The sequence below is a fragment of the Ranitomeya imitator genome, chromosome 1, assembly GCF_032444005.1.
Source record: "Ranitomeya imitator isolate aRanImi1 chromosome 1, aRanImi1.pri, whole genome shotgun sequence".
Classification (NCBI taxonomy): domain Eukaryota; kingdom Metazoa; phylum Chordata; class Amphibia; order Anura; family Dendrobatidae; genus Ranitomeya; species Ranitomeya imitator.
In genome coordinates this window covers 1,124,681,288-1,124,702,968 of record NC_091282.1, presented here as the reverse complement: position 1 = coordinate 1,124,702,968, position 21,681 = coordinate 1,124,681,288, and positions in this window count along the sequence as shown.

The following is a 21,681-nucleotide window of genomic DNA, read 5'->3' as shown; positions in this document are numbered from 1 at the left end:
ATTATTATTATTATTATTATACATTTTTATAGCGCCATTTATTCCATGGCGCTTTACATGTGAATACGGGGCAAATATAGACAAATACATTAAACATAAGCAGATAAAAAGGCACACGAGTACATAAGGAGGGAGGACCCTGCCCGCGAGGGCTCACAGTCTGCAGGGGGTGGGTGAGGATACACTAGGAGAGGGAAGAGCTGGCTGTGCGGCTGTTCAGTAGGTTGAACATGTACTTTATGTAAAGTATATGTACTTTATATTATGTCCAACAATAATGGATACAAATGTGTATGTAACATAGTTTATTTTGCTGTTAATAAATGAATTTAAAAAAAACACTGCAGTGCCCGCAAGGTCCCCCTGCTCAAGAAGGCGCATGTGCAGGCCCATCTGAAGTTTTCCAATGACCACCTGGATGATTCTGTGAGTGATTGGGAGGGGGTGCTGTGGTCAGATGAGACAAAAATTGAGCTCTTTGAGGTTAATTCAGCTTGCCGTGTTGGAGGAAGAGAAATGCTGCCTATGACCCAAAAAACACCGTCCCCACTGTCAAGCATGGAGGTGGAAACATTATGTTTTGGGGGTGTTTTTCTGCTAAGGGCACAGGATTACTTCACTGCATCAATGGGAGACTGGATGAAGCCATGTACCATAAAATCCTGAATGACAACCTCCTTCCCTCTGCCAGGATATTAAAAATGGGTCATGGCTGGGTCTCCCAGCAAGACCATGAACCAAAACTTACAGCCAAGGCACCAAACAAGTGGCTCAAAAAGAAGCACATTAAGGTTATGGATTGGCCTAGCCAGTCTCCAGACCTTAATCCCATAGAACACCTATGGAGAGAGTTGAAGCTCCGAGTTGCCAAGCAACAGCCTCAACTCTTAATGATTTAGAAATGATCTGTAAAGAGGAGTGGACCAAAATTCCTCCTGATGTGTGCGCAAACCTCATCATCAACTACAAAAAACATCTGACTGCTGTGCTTGCCAACAAGGGTTTTGCCATCAAGTATTAAGTCTTGTTTGCCAGAGGGATCAAATACTTATTTCTCAGTGCAACATGCAAACAAGTTTATATAATTTATACAATGTGATTTTCTGGATTTTATTTTTGATATTCTATCTTTCAATGTTAAAATTAATCTACCCTTAAAATTATAGAGTGTTCATGTCTTTGTCAGTGGGCAAACTTGCAAAATCAGCAAGGGATCAAATACATATTTCCCCCACTGTTTATGAAGTTTCACTTTTTGTATTGAAGAATTGAAATAAATTAACTTTTTGATGATATTCTAATTTAGTGAGAAGCAATTGTAAATACCATTTGTGTGTGTGTGTGTGTGTGTTTTGTTAATAACCCAGATGCTCCCCTAGATTTTCCAATCCGTACCATGATATTCCTCTAAAAGCTGTCATCAATTGTATGATTTCTGTCAGTGTATTACTATGTTCCATAAATATTCTCCATTTTCTAAAAAAAATTCTGTGATTTTCTCCTTTTGTGTTTCTGTGTCAATTTTATAAAATAATAGTAGAGATTTAAAGGTGTGTATTATTTCTAGCATTTTAGGTACTTGTTTTTCCAACCAATGTCTAAGGATACATTTTTTTACTACTAAGAGAACTAAATGCACATTGTCAGGGACGTCGCCAATTTTTGTATTGGTTTCATTTTCCAAGTTGATAAAATGAAATAGACAAGACAAGATCATGGGGTGCATTAAAAGAGGTCTGGATACACATGATGAGAGCATTATACTGCTTCTGTACAAATCCCTAGTTAGACCGCACATGGAGTACTGTGTCCAGTTTTGGGCACCGGTGCTCAGGAAGGATATAATGGAACTAGAGAGAGTACAAAGGAGGGCAACAAAATTAATAAAGGGGATGGGAGAACTACAATACCCAGATAGATTAGCAAAATTAGGATTATTTAGTCTAGAAAAAAGACGACTGAGGGGCGATCTAATAACCATGTATAAGTATATAAGGGAACAATACAAATATCTCGCTGAGGATCTCTTTATACCAAGGAAGGTGACGGGCACAAGGGGGCATTCTTTGCGTCTGGAGGAGAGAAGGTTTTTCCACCAACATAGAAGAGGATTCTTTACTGTTAGGGCAGTGAGAATCTGGAATTGCTTGCCTGAGGAGGTGGTGATGGCGAACTCAGTCGAGGGGTTCAAGAGAGGCCTGGATGTCTTCCTGGAGCAGAACAATATTGTATCATACAATTATTAGGTTCTGTAGAAGGACGTAGATCTGGGGATTTATTATGATGGAATATAGGCTGAACTGGATGGACAAATGTCTTTTTTCGGCCTTACTAACTATGTTACTATGTTACTATGTAGATTGTAGGGTTTTGGGAATTTTTACTTTCCAGATTTTTGGATATATGAAATTGTGTCTTCCCAAACGTCTTGAATGTATGGACACTCCCATATGCTATGTATTAAATTAGCTTTTTTTAGTACCGGAGTGTTTCAACAGTAAGGGGATAGTCTGCATTGGATATAGTAGATGGGAGAAACTAATCATCTTACAAACATAGATAAAGCTAATCTTTGCCATCTATCAAGTCCTTTCAGTATTTTTTCTGTCAGGTGACATGGAATCTCTTCCTATTTTCACTCCCAGATAGGTTATATAATGTGAGGATATGGAGACTCAAATATTTATATCTGATTTGTTCACTATCCCTCTCAAATATAAAAGCTGACATTTACTTATGTTAATTTTATACCCCAAGAAAGGTCCAAAATAAGGTAATTTATCAAGTATTTTCTGCATATGGTCAACCGGGTTTGACAGAAAAAAGAGCATATCATCTGCAAAACATGTTAATTTGATCTATTTGTGCCCTAGTGTTATGCCCTTAAAACAGTCGGAGATTATCAGGTGTTGGGCCAGCTGCTCTATGGCTAGGTTAAACAGTAGGGGAGAAAGTGGGCATCCCTGTCTTGTCCCCTTTTGCAGCTGAAATGCTTCTGATAAATAGCCAAGTGTGAAGACTTTTGCTTGTGGATTGGCATAAAGAGCAGTCAAATCATTTCTAAATATGCCCGTTATCCTGAACTTGTCTAAGACTTTTTCCAACCAATTCCATTGTATATTGTCAAAGCCTTCTCGGCATCTACTTTCCACTAGTCCATCATGTTTCAATCCATCCTGAACCGCCAGGACTGTTCTGATATTAAACACTGCTGCTCTCTTTTTGATAAACCCTGCCTGATGCTGACCTATGAGAAAGGGAAGAATTTCTGCTAACTGGTCTGCCAGTTTGATATTATTTTCATGTCCTGATTTATTAAAGAGATAGGTCTACATGATCCTGGTTCTTTTTCATCTTTCCCTTTTTTTGTGAAGGACTTTAATGTATGCCATGTTTTCAGAACTCAGGAGGATTTTGTTCTGTAGTGTGAAGTTGAAAACTTTTGCCAAAGTTGGCAATACCTCTTCACTCAATAATTTATAAAATTCTCCTGACAGCCCATCTGGGCCAGGGGTTTTATTTTTTTTTCAAATGTTTGTATTGTTTTGATGATTTACTCCTCTTTTATCATAAAGTGTGTCTCTATCTGAGTCATCAAACTATGGAGCTTCATTGAATTAAGAAAACGATTTCCCTCTTTAACATCTGTTTCTCTTATATATATAATAATATTATATAGCAATGAGTAATATTTGTTAAGAATTTCATTTTTTTTTATTATTATTTTGTATGTTTCCATCTGCATCCTTCAGACTATTTATATAGTTTGTATGTCTTTCTCCCCTAGCCATTTTTGCCAAGAGGGATCCTGCTTTATTCCCATATTTAAAGAATTCAGCAGATTTTTTTGTTCCTTTAAGCGTTCTGATCTGTCCAGCCACATATCAAATTCTGATTTAGCTTTCAGCCAGTTTTCTCTCTTGGTTGAGGAAGGACAATTTAAATATGCTGAATAACTCCATCTTGCTCTATTGCTCGCTTCACTATATGCTATTGCCATTTTGTTATTGAACTCATGTACCCAATTATTCTCCCTCTCAGAACCGCTTTTGCTGTATCCCATTATAAATGAACTCGTGCTCCTTATTGTCCATACTGAAATCTAACCACCATTCTTTTATAATTCTTTTGAAATTTTAGTCATTTGCTACAAATACCAGAAACCTCCACAATATATCTGTACCCTTTGGGAAAGTGTCATGCAAGGAGAGCAAAACCGATGTGTGGTCTGATATAATTAGTTCATGTATATTTACGTCATCTACTCTATTCATCAAATCCTGGGAAACTAAGAAATAATCTCTTCTTGACCATGTGTTAAGTACTTGAGAAAAATGGGTGAACTCCCATTCTGCTGGGTGTGAATTATTCCAAACATCAAGCACGTTGATGCTTTCTGTAAAGGGGTCAATACTCTGTCGTGGGTTCTTCTCAAGCTTTTTCTTCCCTTTGATCCTGATCTATCTTCTAAATTATTCATGACTGAATTTAAGTCTCTTCCAATAATTTTGTTTTTTTCCTCATCTTCTATTATCTGAGTCTTGCAATCTTTAAAGAAAGGTTTGTAACTTAGATTCAAAGCATATACATTGTATAACCTTACTCTCCTAATTGGGCTATCCAGTAACAGACATATCATCCTCCCAAACTTATCAACATTGTGAGAAATTTCTTTGCAATTTGTATGTTTTTTGATTAATACCAGCACCCTGGCTTTTCTATTGACTGAAGGGAATCCCAAAACCGCTCCCATTCACATTTTGTCCATTCTGCAAAAATCGTGTTCTTTTAGGTGTGTTTCCTGTAATAATGTAATGTCTGCCTTAATTTTTTAAGGGTACTTTCACACTAGCGTTTTTTTAAATCTGTCACAATGCGTCGTTTTGCAGAAAAAACGCATCCTGCAAAAGTGCTTGCAGGATGCGTTTTTTCCCCATAGACTTCTATTGACGACGCATTTGCGACGGATTGGCACACTTCGCATCCATCTTGCGACGGATGCGTCGTGCTTTGGCGGACCGTCGGGAGAAAAAAAACCTACATGTAACGTTTTTTTCTCCCGACGGACCGCTTTTTCCGACCGCACATGCGCGGCCGGAACTCCGCCCCCACCTCCCCGCACCTTACAATGGGGCAGCGGATGTGCCGGAAAAATGCATCCGCTGCACCCATTGTGCAATGCAGCAAACGCTAGCGTCGGAATCTCTCCCCGACGCATTGCGACGGGGAGATTCCGACGCTAGTGTGAAAGAAGCCTAAGATGTCTCAAAACAATCCCTTTACGTTGTTCCATGTTATTATTTTCATATTGCTATATATAATACAATACCAAAACTAGTAATATAAATTCTTCTATAAAGAACCCAATTATTCACAAATTGTTAAACCCCCCTACCTTAAATTTAAACTAAATCAGAGATTTTAACAAATATTTAGACTTCATTATTTTCCTGCATGTAATAGCTGGAACTCTGCAATCCCAAATGATCTAGTTCACCCATCCACTTGTAGTGAGTCAATGACAATTTCAATTTTAATATACCGTAACTTTGAGCCCAGCGCCTTCTTTTCTTCTCCAAAACTCCTAAACTCTAAAACGCGATGGATGCTAGCGAGAAAGAAGCAAATATATTTTTTATTTACTGCCTCTTTACATTAAAGTAATTTCTATTTCTTTCTCAGTATTCCTTGGTAAAAAAAATTGTGATCAAGTTCCATCTTCAGCCGCCTCCTTCCTGATGTTCTTTCCTGCATTTTTCAATGGCTGTTGTAATGTCTTTCTAACAAAGACCATATCAGGCCATATCAGGCGCAGTGAAATATTCTGTCCCTCCCTTAGGGGGAAATAATTTCAGGGTTGCTGGAAATTGTAGAGCAAATCTGATTTTCTTTCCCCCTAGGTCTGTGCAGATTTCATTAAACACTCTCCTTTTTTTGTGACTTCCACCGAGTAGTCACTAAACAATAAAATGTTGTCCTCTGATCAGAGTCGGCGAGACTTTCTTCCTGTATTGTAGAATATTTGATTTGTCCACAATGTCCAGATATTTTAGAATCACTGGCCTTGGCCTGTTTGCTGAGAGCCCTTTGGGCTGTTGTAGTGGGGATTCATTCTGTGAGCTCTTTCCACTTTCATAATAGCTTCAATCCCCAGAGAGGAAGGGAGTTCCTCCATGCAAATCTTCATTAAATGATTAGGAGAAATGAATTCAGGGAGACATATTATTCTCAAGTTGTTTCTCCTGGATCTGTTCTCTAGGTCAGATAATTGTTGGCTGAGCTTTGTGGCTTTTCTTAGTTCTGCCTGTAGATTTCCCAGCTCATCCTCTGTAGAGCTTATCCTGTTTTCCGGTGCATCAAGCCTGTCTGCTTGGTGTGAAATGGCTGGCTGCATTTGTTGTGGTGATGCAGACACTGTCTCCTGTAGTGTCTTTCTTATGTCCGGCACTTGGACTTTTGCTACTTCAGCTGCTAGTGTGTTATAAGGTCAAGTGCTCATCATCTCCTTCCTCCCTCACTTGTTGTAACGAGGCCAGCTGAGCGAAGGACTTACTGTTCTTTTTAGTTTTCGGCATGTTCGGCGTGTCTGGTGCAATCTTGCTGCAACCATCCATCAGAGCTTGCGGTAAGTTGCTTGATCGGATACCCTTCCTGGTGATGTATTTCTCCATGCAGTGCTGGAAACTTGTGGTGAGTCTCACCGTCAGGTTATTTGCCCTATCGCATGGATTTTGCAGTCCAAAGAGCCCCAGATGGAGAAGCTGGGCATGAAGCTGATCTCACTCACTACCTTCCATGCGCTCGCCAGAACTGGAAGTCTCAATATCTTGATTTTGCAAAGTCATACTGTATACTACTCTACAACACAATGTCTTTGAACTGAAGTTTCACAAGCAAGGACTAGGAAACACTACAGATGGGGCCAAAAGTTTTGAGACAGACATAAATTTTGATTTTCACAAAGTTTACTGCTTCAGTGATTAAAATCTTTTAATTGTATGTTTCTATGGTTACTGAAGTACAATTATAGGCACTTTTATACATCTATTGACAAAAACATCAGTTTGTGTCAGCAACACTGGGTTCAAGCAAATGCGCTGATGGGGCCATTGACTATGTCTTGAAAACGCCTCACCTAGGTGTATATTGCCAAAAACGTTGCATGACAGAGCACACTGTGACTCAGTTTGCATCATGCATAGTCAATGACTTCATTAGTGCATACACCCAAATCCCATTTTGCGTGGGTTCAAACATAAGCCCCGACGGAACCACTGAAGATAGTGGTAAATGCTATGTGAACATTGTCTAATGTTGTTTTAAAGGGAATCTGTAACCCCAAAATTCGCCTATAAGCTCTGGCCACTGGCATCAAAGGATTATCTACAGCATTCTGTAATGCTGTAGATAAGCCCCCGATGTAACCTGAAAGATAAGAAAAACAAGTTATATTATACTCACCCAGGGGCGGTCCCGGTGCCGTCCGGTCCGATGGGCGTCGCGGTCTGGGTCCGGCACCTCCCATCTTCATACGATGATGTCCTCTTCCTTGCTTCCTGCCATGGCTCCTGTGCAGGCGTACTTTATCTGCCCTGTTGAGGGCAGAGAAAAGTACTGCAGTGCGCAGGTGCTGGGCCTCTCTGACCTTTCCCGGCGCCTGTGCACTGCAGTACTTTGCTCTGCCCTCAACAGGGCAGATACATACGCCTGCGCAGGAGCTGCGGCAGGAAGAAAAGAAGAGGATGTCATAGTATGAAGATGGGAGGCGCCAGACCGAACTGGGACCGTCCCTGAGTGAGTATAATATAACCTGTTTTTCTTATATTGCAGGTTACATCAGGGGCTTATCTACAGCATTACAGAATGCTGTAGATAAGCCTCTGATGGCGGTGGCCATAGCTTATAGGCGGATTTTGAGGTGACAGATTCCCTTTAATGTTGATAACTGTCAGTACTCAATGTCAGGCAGCAGTAGGGCATATAATATGACAGAGAAAATCCCTTGAATACAGTGTAATACATTCCTCAACATTATGATGTACAATAACAAATTGTATTGTGGTACCGTGTTAGCCAGAAAATATGATATTATTTTCTGGTTAGCCAATAAAGGTATCACTCCTAGAATGCTTTTGTCATCATTGTGCAGAAAAGTATTCACATCGACTCCTCAACATTGAAATTGCAACAAGAAGGAAAAGTGGAAAGTGGAATTAAGGAAATCACGGGATCAATAGACATGTTAATGAAATGCAAAAGTAAAAAATGGAAACTACATTTTCAAACCATCTAGATGTATTCAGTCAAGTATGGGTGCCATATGTGTGCATGTATGTGTGCCTGAACGCACTTGAGCAAATCATCACAATCCCCTACTGGCAGCAACTTTGTAATTGCCAACCAATGACGTCCCAGATGTCTCGATGGGAGACAAGTCTGGAGACGCTGCAGGCCATGGTAGCACAATTAGGTTACAGAGGCAACATGTGGCCTGGGTTTGTTATGTTGAAACACGGATCCTGGGACACTTTGGAGAAATGGCCATACCACTGATCCCACTACCAAATTAATGTAACATCAAGTTGTTTTTGTACCTGGAATGAAGACTAGAGGGGAGCTACTCACATTTCATACATTATTCCACCCAAAGCACCACTATTCTAGGAGTAGGACTAGTCTGATGGTCCCTCTTGAAATCCTGCTTAACATTTTGGCCACATGGTCTCCAAGCCAATCTCCGGTTATCATTCTGTTCAAGACAAAAGCGGGATTTATCACAAAAAAAGGATAGAACTCAATTCCAGCCTCCATTTTGTCTTCTCCTGCACCATTATACCCTTTGAGAGTAGTAGGGTGAGACCAATGAAACACCTGTATCTAGATATCGAGCTGGTAGCTCAGTGTCATTTCTAACAGTTTATGTAGACACTGTATGATGCCTAATGCTTTATATGTGATGGCTAATTTCACTTGCAATACTCAAAGCTTCACTATGGCCATTCTAATCTGAAGATCCATCCGTGGAGAGGTTCGCCTTTGTGCACCTCTTGCTATTATTCCATTTTGGTTGTTTTTCTCCCAGCCACTGGGACATGCAACATTGAAAAATGCTGATAAAGTGGCCAAAGTAAGTTGCAATGTGCCAGAGTGACAAAATAAGGTCACAGTTTGATCCTGTCCCTCTCAGTTTGTGACAATTAACAATAACTGGCATGTTGATCAGTAGGAGGCATAACCCAATCATCTCCAAATATCTAATTTGATTTTTAGGCTATGTGCCACGTTGCAGAAATGCGGCGGAAATGTCCGCAGCATTTCCGCAACTCCCTGCCGCGGGTAAAATGCAAGCAGAATTCGCATACGTTTTCCTGCAAAACACAGGCGTTTTTAGCTTGCAGAATGCTTACGCTTTACACAGGGGCGGACACAGACAGCTTGGGGCCCCTGTGCAGGAAATGTGTCTGGGCCCCCCCTTATTTAAAGGCGACAAAGATATATATATATATATATATATATATATATATATATATATATATATCTGTAGAATATGCCCATGTATAATAAACACCTGTGTCTACTGCATATGTGACATAGTATACATTAATGTAATAGAGTATGGTTCCACGGTCAGGAATCGGCAGCGCTTTGGATGCAGCACATGTCCGCTCGGTCCAAAGCGCTTCCGGCTTTTGTACGAGTGATGCTTCCGCATGTGTTCATTGAACACATGCGGAATCACCGCATCCTATACATTGGACTGTGATATTTATCTTGTGGAGACTGAGCATCTCTGCAAGATAAATAGACATGCTACGGTCTAGAAAGATGTGCCGCATGTCCGTCTCTGCAGGGAAGCTGCGGGTGCCGCTGCATACATAGTGGACATTGGATTCCTTGAAATCTCATGCACTATGCTGTAACATCAGGACGCTGCGGACTGGATGCTGCGGATGTACACAGCGTCCAATCCGCAGAGTTTACTGACAGTGGAAACATACCCTTATATGTGTCTATGTATTGTACCTGTGTGTTTAATGCAACAGATACAGTATATGTGAAAAAGTCTTCACTGGGGGATGGGCTCAGGGGTCAGTCCCAGCCTGGATCTGATACTGCAGTGATGACTGGAGTCCAGTCAGAAAATAGACCCAGTGATTTAGTGACTGTGTTCCCAAGTTCTGAGCTCTCTGGTCCCTGCTGTGTGTGGATGAAAATCCTGCACTGACCAGACAACACAAAGCTCCGGGGGTCACAGTCAGTAAATCTCTGCTTCTAGTCTCTGACTGCAGCACCTGCCTCCTCTCTGTACTCTGCAAACAATCCGTCACATTCAGACCGTTCATTACCTCCTGTTCAGGGGGTGATTGAGGTCCTGCACAGCTGCAGCTTCCTTCCAGGCATGAGTGTGCAGACGCCGTGCAGGGAGAAGGTGCCAGACAGGACGAGCTGGGAGGGGGAGCAGCCGTGAAGAAAACTTCTGCGCACGGATCCTATCCTGAAGCTGCACGCCGGCAGCTTCCTGTCTCGCACAGCCGCAGCGCGGAATGATGATGTCATTCAGCTGAGCCGCTGCTGTCTGTGTGAGAAAGGAAGCAGGAAGCATCCATTTCCTGCAGATCCGTTGCCATTTTCTCTTGCAGGCAGCGGAGCTGCAGGGATTGCTCCCTGCCTGCCGCACATGAGGGCAATCTAGCCAGGGGGCCCCCGGAGCCTCGGGGCCGGATAGACTGGCCAGATTGCCCTCTATATTAGCCACCCTGAGGGGTGAACCTAGCCTCTCTGCTGCCTGAGGCGAACGGAAAAATGGCGCCCCCCCACAGTCCCTGCCTCACTGCCTGTGCACACACATCCCTCCACCGGACCCGGTAATCGCCGCTCGCAGTAGCATACCAGCAGAGGTGTATCTAGGGTTTCTGGCACCAGGGACAAGAATTCATTTTGGTGCCCCCCCCTCCGCCAAGGACATATGCGATTTGCACACTCAGTCATGTGCACACGAGCTCCTCTCCCTAATGCTCTCAATGTTCAGTGATAAACTGAGAGACGCAGAAGAGAATCTCGTTGTCACAGGACCATAAGTATGAAAGTCGCATATGAGTGAAGTGTCCATGTAAAGGCTACTGGAACCTTCAGAGCTGAATCCTGAGATCGCAGCTTCTGAATTCTCACAACGCATGCACTGCACACTACTAGGATTCTCCCTTGCCGGTGGACGGTCATGTCAGCACAAGCATGTGATTTGTTTACTTCTGACCACATTCCGCCTAGACGTGCCCGGCCTCGCTTAGTTCATTTTCAATGACGGAGGCTACACATGTCTAGTCAGCACATGACCGCATGTATGTTAATCACCAGCACAAGAGAATCCTGACAGCGTGCAGTGCGCACTGTGAGACGTCAGAAGTCTGCAGTCACAAAGAATGACTGCAGACTCATTACAAACCTGGACATCCCCTTTAAATCTCCTAACATAAATAAAAACATGAGAATTAGTTAGTATCACAAATAACATTTACATCCAGGTACCTTATAGATGGCGTTGACTCTGGAGCCGTTCTTCTTTTCTTCATCTTGTCCAGACCCCATGATGAGTTTTCTCAGCCACAGCGTCTCTGCAGACTTCCATCTTTTCCGCTCTTTTGCAGAAAGTCTCCACATGACGCCCTTAAAGATACAAGTGTCATTATAATGCTCCGGAATAAAAAATTGCCCCTCACTATATTGTCTTCACAAAATATGACCCCCACACTGTCCCTCTTATGGTACATACTCTTCACACTGACCTCTCCTTTCTATACCGGCCCCCTCTTCACCCTGTCCTCTCACACTGTGTCCCCCCTATAGGGCCTAGTATTTATACTCCATATTTATACTCCATCCTCCCACCCTGTGTGCATGGCTCCCCCATCCTTCTCCCCTGCGTTCACGGCTCCCGTAATTCCTTCTCCCCTGCGTTCACGGCTCCCCCATCCTTCTCCCCTGCGTTCACGGCTCCCCCATCCTTCTCCCCTGCGTGCTGGGCTCCCCCATCCTTCTCCCCTGCGATCACGGCTCCCCCATCCTTCTCCCTTGCGTGCTGGGCTCCCCCATCCTTCTCCCCTGCGTTCACGGCTCCCCCATCCTTCTCCCCTGCGTGCTGGGCTCCCCCATCCTTCTCCCCTGCGTTCACGGCTCCCCCATCCTTCTCCCCTGCGTTCACGGCTCCCCCATCCTTCTCCCCTGCGTTCACGGCTCCCCCATCCTTCTCCCCTGCGTTCACGGCTCCCCCATCCTTCTCCCCTGCGTTCACGGCTCCCCCATCCTTCTCCCCTGCGTGCATGCCTCCCCTATCCTCCCACCCTGCGTGCATGGCTCCCCCATCCTTCTCCCCTGCGTGCTGGGCTCCCCCATCCTTCTCCCCTGCGTTCACGGCTCCCCCATCCTTCTCCCCTGCGTTCACGGCTCCCCCATCCTTCTTCCCTGCGTTCACGACTCCCCATCCTTCTCCCTTGCGTTCACGGCTCCCCCATCCTTCTCCCCTGCGTGCATGCCTCCCCTATCCTCCCACCCTGCGTGCATGCCTCCCCCATCCTTCTCCCCTGTGTGCATGGCTCCCCCATCCTTCTCCCCTGTGTGCATGGCTCCCCATCCTTTTCCCTGTGTGCATGGCTCCCCATCCTTTTTCCCTGTCATACTCACCTCTCACCGCGCGGCACAGAACAGAACTTCCTGGCATCTCTTCTGCAGCGTCTTCCTTCCTGTCTTCAGCGGTCACATGATAGCGCTAATTAAGGTCATGAATATGCGCATATTCATGACCTTAAATGAGCGGTACCATGTGACCGCTGAAGAAAGGACGCGCTGCCGGCGCTGAGACGCAGTTGCAGCCACCGCTGGAGGAAGGTGAGTATTACGTCTTCAGGGAGGGGGGGCGGAAAGGAGGGAGGGAGGAGTGGGGCGGGCAGGAGGGAGGGAGGAGGGGGGGCGGGCAGGAGGGGGGGGCGGGCACTTGACCCCGGAGTTTTATAAAAAAAACAAAAAACCTAGCAGCGCAAATCCAGTAGTCTGCCGCCCTCTCTCTTCTGCCGCCTGAGCCAAAGGGCTCAAATAATCAAATCGCCTAATGGTAGCAGCGTCCCTGGCCGCCCTGCAGGGGCCCCCCAGAGCCTCCGGGCCCCGGTGCAGCTGCACCGGTTGAACCGGCGGTATGTCCGCCCATGGCTTTACAAGCGATTTGAAGCATTGCTTGGAAAAGGGATTGACAGGTTTGTCACACTTGTCAAGCACTATTTAGTTCTTTTTTTTTTGCAGGAATATTGTACCCAGGGCCTGAAGGAGAGTCTCCTCTCCTCCAGAACCTGGGTACCATCCGTACATGAAGCTCTCACTTTACACATGGTGGGCTTTTTACTGCAATCCTATGGCAGTGGAATTGCCGCGATTCTGCAGAAATAATGAACATGCTGCAGATTTTACCGCTATGCGATTCCACAGTGGGAAAATGCGCAGCATGGGCACAGCAACTGCGGAATCCCATAGGATTGCATGGGAATGCGTTCTTAAGCGTTTTTAAGCATTTCCGCTGTGGCAAAAACATGGCAGAAACGCATAAAAACCACACTGTGGGAACACAACCTTAAGGTTTCATATGGCTATAAAAATGGCTTTCAATTGGACCTTTATGCCTCTCTCACACATCACAGATTGAAGCTAGCTAGGTGCTTGGAAATTTCATAAACTGCAGATCTTAGTGACACTTGCTACTTTCTCGATTTGCATAACCCTATGGCTTTACCCCTTCTTACACCCTCTATAATCCACTTCTACACGCCTCATCTTGAATATGGCATCCAGTTTTGAGCTCACCATTTTATCTATCTAAGGAGTATTCAAAAAGGGCAACTAAATTATTCAATGGGATGGAAGATCTCTTGTATAATAAGAGGTTAAAAAAATGGGACTGTTCAGATTAGGCTAGGTTCACATTGCGCTAGGTGAGTCCGTCTAACGGACACGTTTTTAAGTAGTAAAAACGCAATGTAACGCACATGCTAACGCGCCCATAGACTTGCATTGTCTGATGCATCATGACGCATCCCAAAATTGGTATGCGTTTGTCACATAACGTTTTTTTTCTGACGGACCTTGAACGCGGCTTGCAGCGTTTTCGGGTCCAGCCAAGCTAACGCAATACTAACCGAAGCGTTCATTCTGGCATAGAAGGCTATGGCAAACGCAGTCAGACGCAAATCATGAAAAATTTCCAAATAGAACCACACGTTTTAATAGCGTTTGAGGGTGGTCACATGTGGTCATGTGACAGGAAATGTGATTTCGGCCAAATGAGGAGTATCCCACTCACACATTTCTCCTGAGGCCTACTGCACGTGACAGAGTCTTGCAAGAGATCACAGGAAATGTAAGTACATTTCTATATATTATATATCTCTGTATACATCATGGGAGTCTGTATTGTCCGTCGGATGTGTGTGTACTAAACATGTATTGCTTTGTTGCACGCAGATGTCGGATACTGATGTCAGCAGCAGCAGCAGCAGCGTGTCTGCGGTGTTTTCTTCTCAATCGGTAGGCTTGCACTTTAACCCCTTTACCCCCAAGGGTGGTTTGCACGTTAATGACCAGGCCAATTTTTACAATTCTGACCACTGTCCCTTTATGAGGTTATAACTCCGAAACGCTTCAACGGATCCTGGTGATTCTGACATTGTTTTCTCGTGACATATTGTACTTCATGATAGTGGTAAAATTTCTTTGATAGTACCTGCGTTTATTTGTGAAAAAAACGGAAATTTGGCGAAAATTTTGAAAATTTCGCAATTTTCAAACTTTGAATTTTTATGCAATTAAATCACAGAGATATGTCACACAAAATACTTAATAAGTAACATTTCCCACATGTCTCCTTTACATCAGCATAATTTTGGAACCAATTTTTTGTTTTGTTAGGGAGTTATAAGGGTTAAAAGTTGACCAGCAATTTCTCATTTTTACAACACCATTTTTTTTTAGGGACCACGTCTCATTTGAAGTCATTTTGAGGGGTCTATATGATAGAAAATGCCCAAGTGTGACACCATTCTAAAAACTGCACCCCTCAAGGTGCTCAAAACCACATTCAAGAAGTTTATTAACCCTTCAGGTGTTTAATAGGAATTTTTGGAATGTTTAAATAAAAATGAACATTTAACTTTTTTACACAAAAAATTTACTTCAGCTCCAATTTGTTTTATTTTACCAAGGGTAACAGGAGAAATTGGACCCAAAAAGTTGTTGTCCAATTTGTCCTGAGTACGCTGATACCCCATATGTGGCAGTAAACCACTGTTTGGGCGCATGGGAGAGCTCGGAAGGGAAGGAGCGCTATTTGACTTTTCAATGCAAAATTGACAGGAATTGAGATGGGACGCCATGTTGCGTTTGGAGAGCCACTGATGTGCCTAAACATTGAAACCCCCCACAAGTGACACCATTTTGGAAAGTAGACCCCCTAAGGAACTTATCTGGATGTGTGGTGAGCACTTTGACCCACCAAGTGCTTCACAGAAGTTTATAATGCAGAACCGTAAAAATAAAAAATCATATTTTTTCACAAAAATTATATTTTTGCCCCCAATTTTTTATTTTTCCAAGGGTAAGAGAAGAAATTGGACCTCAAAAGTTGTTGTCCAATTTGTCCTGAGTACGCTGATACCCCATATGTGGCAGTAAACCACTGTTTGGGCGCATGGGAGAGCTCGGAAGGGAAGGAGCGCAGTTTGACTTTTCAATGCAAAATTGACAGAAATTGAGATGGGACGCCATGTTGCGTTTGGAGAGCCACTGATGTGCCTAAACATTGAAACCCCCCACAAGTGACACCATTTTGGAAAGTAGACCCCCTAAGGAACTTATCTAGAGGTGTGGTGAGCACTTTGACCCACCAAGTGCTTCACAGAAGTTTATAATGCAGAACCGTAAAAATAAAAAATCATATTTTTTCACAAAAATTATATTTTTGCCCCCAATTTTTTATTTTTTCAAGGGTAAGAGAAGAAATTGGACCTCAAAAGTTGTTGTCCAATTTGTCCCGAGTACGCTGATACCCCATATGTGGCAGTAAACCACTGTTTGGGCGCATGGGAGAGCTCGGAAGGGAAGGAGCGCCGTTTGACTTTTCAATGCAAAATTGACAGGAATTGAGATGGGACGCCATGTTGCGTTTGGAGAGCCACTGATGTGCCTAAACATTGAAACCCCCCACAAGTGACACCATTTTGGAAAGTAGACCCCCTAAGGAACTTATCTGGATGTGTGGTGAGCACTTTGACCCACCAAGGGCTTCACAGAAGTTTATAATGCAGAGCCATAAAAATAAAACAAAATTTTTTTCCCACAAAAATTATTTTTTAGCCCCCAGTTTTGTATTTTCCCTAGGGTAACAGGAGAAATTGGACCCCAAAAGTTGTTGTCCAATTTGTCCTGAGTACGCTGATACCCCATATGTGGGGGGGAACCACCGTTTGGGCGCATGGGAGGGTTCGGAAGGGAAGGAGCGCCATTTGGAATGCAGACTTAGATGGAATGGTCTGCAGGCGTCACATTGTGTTTGCAGAGCCCCTAATGTACCTAAACAGTAGAAACCCCCCACAAGTGACACCATTTTGGAAAGTAGACCCCCTAAGGAACTCATCTTGATGTGTTGTGAGAGCTTTGAACCCCCAAGTATTTCACTACAGTTTATAACGCAGAGCCATGCAAATAAAAAATATTTTTTTTTCCACAAAAATTATATTTTAGCCCCCAGTTTTGTATTTTTCCAAGGTTAGCAGGAGAAATTGGACCCTAAATGTTGTTGTCCAATTTGTCCTGAGTACGCTGATACCCGATATGTGGGGGGGAACCACCGTTTGGGCGCATGGGAGGGCTCGGAAGGGAAGGAGCATCATTTGGAATGCAGACTTAGATGGATTGGTCTGCAGGCGTCACATTGCGTTTGCAGAGCCCCTAATGTACCTAAACAGTAGAAACCCCCCACAAGTGACCCCATATTGGAAACTAGACCCCTCAATGAACTTATCTAGATGTGTTGTGAGAACTTTGAACCCCCAAGTGTTTCACTACAGTTTATAACGCAGAGCCGTGAAAATAAAAAATCTTTTTGTTTTCCCACAAAAATTATTTTTTAGCCCCCAGTTTTGTATTTTCCCAAGGGTAACAGGAGAAATTGGTCCACAAAAGTTGTTGTCCAATTTGTCCTGAGTACGCTGATACCCCATATGTTGGGGTAAACCCCTGTTTGGGCACACAGGAGAGCTCGGAAGGGAAGGAGCACTGTTTTACTTTTTCAACGCAGAATTGGCTGGAATTGAGATCGGACGCCATGTCGTGTTTGGAGAGCCCCTGATGTGCCGAAACAGTGGAAACCCCCCAATTATAACTGAAACCCTAATCTAAACACACCCCTAACCCTAATTCCAACGGTAACCCTAACCACACCTCTAACCCTGACACACCCCTAACCCTAATCCCAACCCTATTCCCAACTGTAAATGTAATCTAAACCCTAACCCTAACTTTAGCCCCAACCCTAACTGTAGCCCCAACCCTAACCCTAACCCTAACCCTAGCCCTAACCCTAGCCCTAACCCTAACCCTAGCCCTAACCCTAACCCTAGCCCTAACCCTAGCCCTAACCCTAGCCCTAACCCTAACCCTAACCCTAGCCCTAACCCTAGCCCTAACCCTAGCCCTAGCCCTAGCCCTAGCCCTAACCCTAACCCTAGCCCTAACCCTAGCCCTAACCCTAGCCCTAACCCTAACCCTAGCCCTAGCCCTAACCCTAGCCCTAACCCTAGCCCTAACCCTAGCCCTAGCCCTAACCCTAGCCCTAATGGGAAAATGGAAATAAATACATTTTTTTTAATTTTTCCCTAACTAAGGGGGTGATGAAGGGGGGTTTGATTTACTTTTATAGCGAGTTTTTTAGCGGATTTTTATGATTGGCAGCCGTCACACACTGAAAGACCCTTTTTATTGCAAAAAATATTTTTTGCAATACCACATTTTGAGAGCTATAATTTTTCCATATTTTGGTCCACAGAGTCATGTGAGGTCTTGTTTTTTGCGGGACGAGTTGACGTTTTTATTGAAAACATTTTTGGGCACGTGACATTTTTTTATCGCTTTTTATTCCGATTTTTGTGAGGAAGAATGACCAAAAGCCAGCTATTCATGAATTTCTATTGGGGGAGGCGTTTATACCGTTCCGCGTTTGGTAAAATTGATAAATCAGTTTTATTCTTCGGGTCAGTACGATTACAGCGATACCTCATTTATATCATTTTTTTATGGTTTGGTGCTTTTATACGATAAAAACTATTTTACAGAAAAAATAATTATTTTTGCATCGCTTTATTCTCAGGACTATAACTTTTTTATTTTTTTGCTGATGATGCTGTATGGTGGCTCTTTTTTTGCGGGACAATATGACGCTTTCAGTGGTACCATGGTTATTTATATCTGTCCTTTTGATCGCGTGTTATTCCACTTTTTGTTCGGCGGTATGATAATAAAGCGTTGTTTTTTGCCTCGTTTTTTTTTTTTTTTTCTTACGGTGTTTACTGAAGGGGTTAACTAGTGGGACAGTTTTATAGGTCGGGTCGTTACGGACGCGGCGATACTAAATATGTGTACTTTTATTGGTTTTTTTTTTTTATTTAGATGAAGAAATGTATTTATGGGAATAATATTTTTTTTTTTTTTTTTTTCATTATTTTGGAATATTTTTTTTAATTTTTTTTACACATTTGGAAATTTTTTTTTTTACTTTTTTACTTTGTCCCAGGGGGGGACATCACAGATCAGTGATCTGACAGTTTGCACAGCACTCTGTCAGATCACTGATCTGACATGCAGCGCTGCAGCCTTCACAGTGCCTGCTCTAAGCAGGCTCTGTGAAGCCACCTCCCTCCCTGCAGGACCCGGATCCGCGGCCATCTTGGATCCGGGGCTCGAGCAGGGAGGGAGGTGAGGAGACCCTCGCAGCAACGCGATCACATCGCGTTGCTGTGGGGGGCTCAGGGAAGCCCGCAGGGAGCCCCCTCCCTGCGCGGTGCTTCCCTGCACCGCCGGCACATCGCGATCATCTTTGATCGCGGTGTGCCAGGGGTTAATGTGCCGGGGGCGGTCCGTGACCGCTCCTGGCACATAGTGCCGGATGTCAGCTGCGATAAGCAGCTGACACCCGGCCGCGATCGGCCGCGCTCCCCCCGTGAGCGCGGCCGATCGGCTATGACGTACTATCCCGTCCAGGGTCAGATAAGCCCAGGGCACCTCGACGGGATAGTACGTCTAAGGTCACAGAGGGGTTAAAAAACCACAATAATGTTGTGTGAAACTCCATTGTATTGAGCTAAGCACGTAATAAAAATTATGTTTTTATTGTGAATAGGAGTCTTCTAAGCCCGAGGCTGCTAGACCTCCCCCCCAAAAACAGGCAAAAACCACAAAGGTACATGGCACACATTTTGAATTTTTCAGGCATAAATTTATTGATCCAATGAATGTTAATTTTTTTTTCATTTTACATACACAATAGGTTGTGGCACACGGAGGACACAAAAGAAAGAAGGTCCCTAGCCGTCTGTCGTCGCCACAACTGCCAGTGGTAAATATAAAACTAGAAATATTCTATCCAATATTTATCAACAATCTATCTATTCACTTTCTATCTACTATATCTATAAACTATCTATCAACTATCTATCGCTCCATCTATGTATCTATCTATCTATATCTATGTATCTATCTATCGCTATATCTATGTATCTATCCATCTATCTATCTATCTATCTATATCTATGTATCTATCGCTATATCTATGTATCTATCTATCTATCGCTCTATCTATGTATCTATCTATCGCTCTATCTATCTATCTATCTATCTATCTAGCTATCTATCTATATCTATGTATCTATCTATCGCTCTATCTATGTATCTATCTATATCTATGTATCTATCTATCGCTCTATCTATGTATCTATCTATCTATATCTATGTATCTATCTATCGCTATATCTATGTATCTATCTATCGCTCTATCTATGTATCTATCTATCGCTCTATCTATGTATCTATCTACGCTATATCTATGTGTCTATCTATCTATATCTATGTATCTATATATCGCTATATCTATGTATCTATCTATCGCTATATCTATCTATCTATCTATCTATCTATCTATCTATCTCTGAATATGGCCATCCAGTGAAATTGACACTTTCAACATAACGTTTTGTGTTTACATAGTCCAAGTCAGCGACCAAAAAAAAAAGGATTGTCGTTGACGAAAAGCCATTGACTATTCACAACGAGACACTGATCAACCTTGTGGAAGCCAACCCCTCCATATGGGACCAGAGCGACAGCTCCCACCATGACATTGTGAAGAACCGCAAGTTGTGGGATCAAATTATCTGTCACTTTGATTCCCGATACATGGAGAAGTCGACAACCTCAAAGAAAAAAATTGGTAAATATTGGTTACATTGCAAATTGTGAAAAAAAAAAAAGATTTCTATCCTATCAACCTATCCACTTGATGTCTGCTATCTATCTCTCAATTATCAACTATCTGTACACTATATATCTATCTATACACTATTTCTAAACTATTTCTCTATTATTATCTAACAACTATCTATCTACTATTTATATATCAACTATCGTAACAAACTATGAACAATTTTTCATTCTAATATATCTTCAAACTATCTACTATTTTTATATATTTTTTTATTTTTTTTTAAATTTAAAGCCGATGCTGTCCATACCCGTTGGAAGTCCATACGCGATCGCTTTGTCCGTGACTACCGGAACAGTCAGACTGCACCAAGCGGATCAGGTGGCAAACGGGTGACCCCGTATGTGCATTACGACCAATTGCTCTTCCTTCAAAAAACATTGTCTCAGCGCTCGTAAGTAGAAATAGGTCTGTGTGCGAGACATATTTGTTTAAAGGAAAATAATTAAATTTATTTTTGGGGGGGTTACAGCACGATATGCAGTACCGCTGCGCCTAGACCAGCAGAGGAACTGGAGCCTTCTCCAGTGGAACCAACCCAACCTGAAGATGTGTCTGGCATCAGCGAGCCACGATCTGCGGATAGAAGCACTGTTGCTGCAGGTGTGAGTGCCCGGTTGCAATCACAGCGTGGACGCAAGCGAGCATCACAAAAAGATGAAGCTGATGCAATTATCGTCGATGGACTCCAACGGGTAGAGGATATGTGTCGCAGTGAGCTCAAAGACCTGAGGCGGGAAATTACCGACCTGCAAGCCCGCGAGTCTGTATACTCTGCTAATGAGTGGAAGCTACTTTTCTTGTCCTATGTGCCTGTCGCTCAAAATATCCCGGCACATAGAATCCTTATGTTTAGACAAAGACTGAACGACCTTCTTGAGGAATTTGTGGGCCCCCAGGAACCCACTCCATCGGGAACAAGAAGAATGGACATGCTGGCCTACAACCCTCAATATAGAGGCCAGGGTGAAACGAGCATGGAACCTCATAGACAATGTAGCAGTCCATCATACAGTTGGGCAGACAATACGCCGTGCAGTACCAAAGTCTTTAGTACTGTTCACTGTCCCCAGCCAGGTGCAATTACCGCGTTGCAAGTTTTTTTTTTTTGTTTT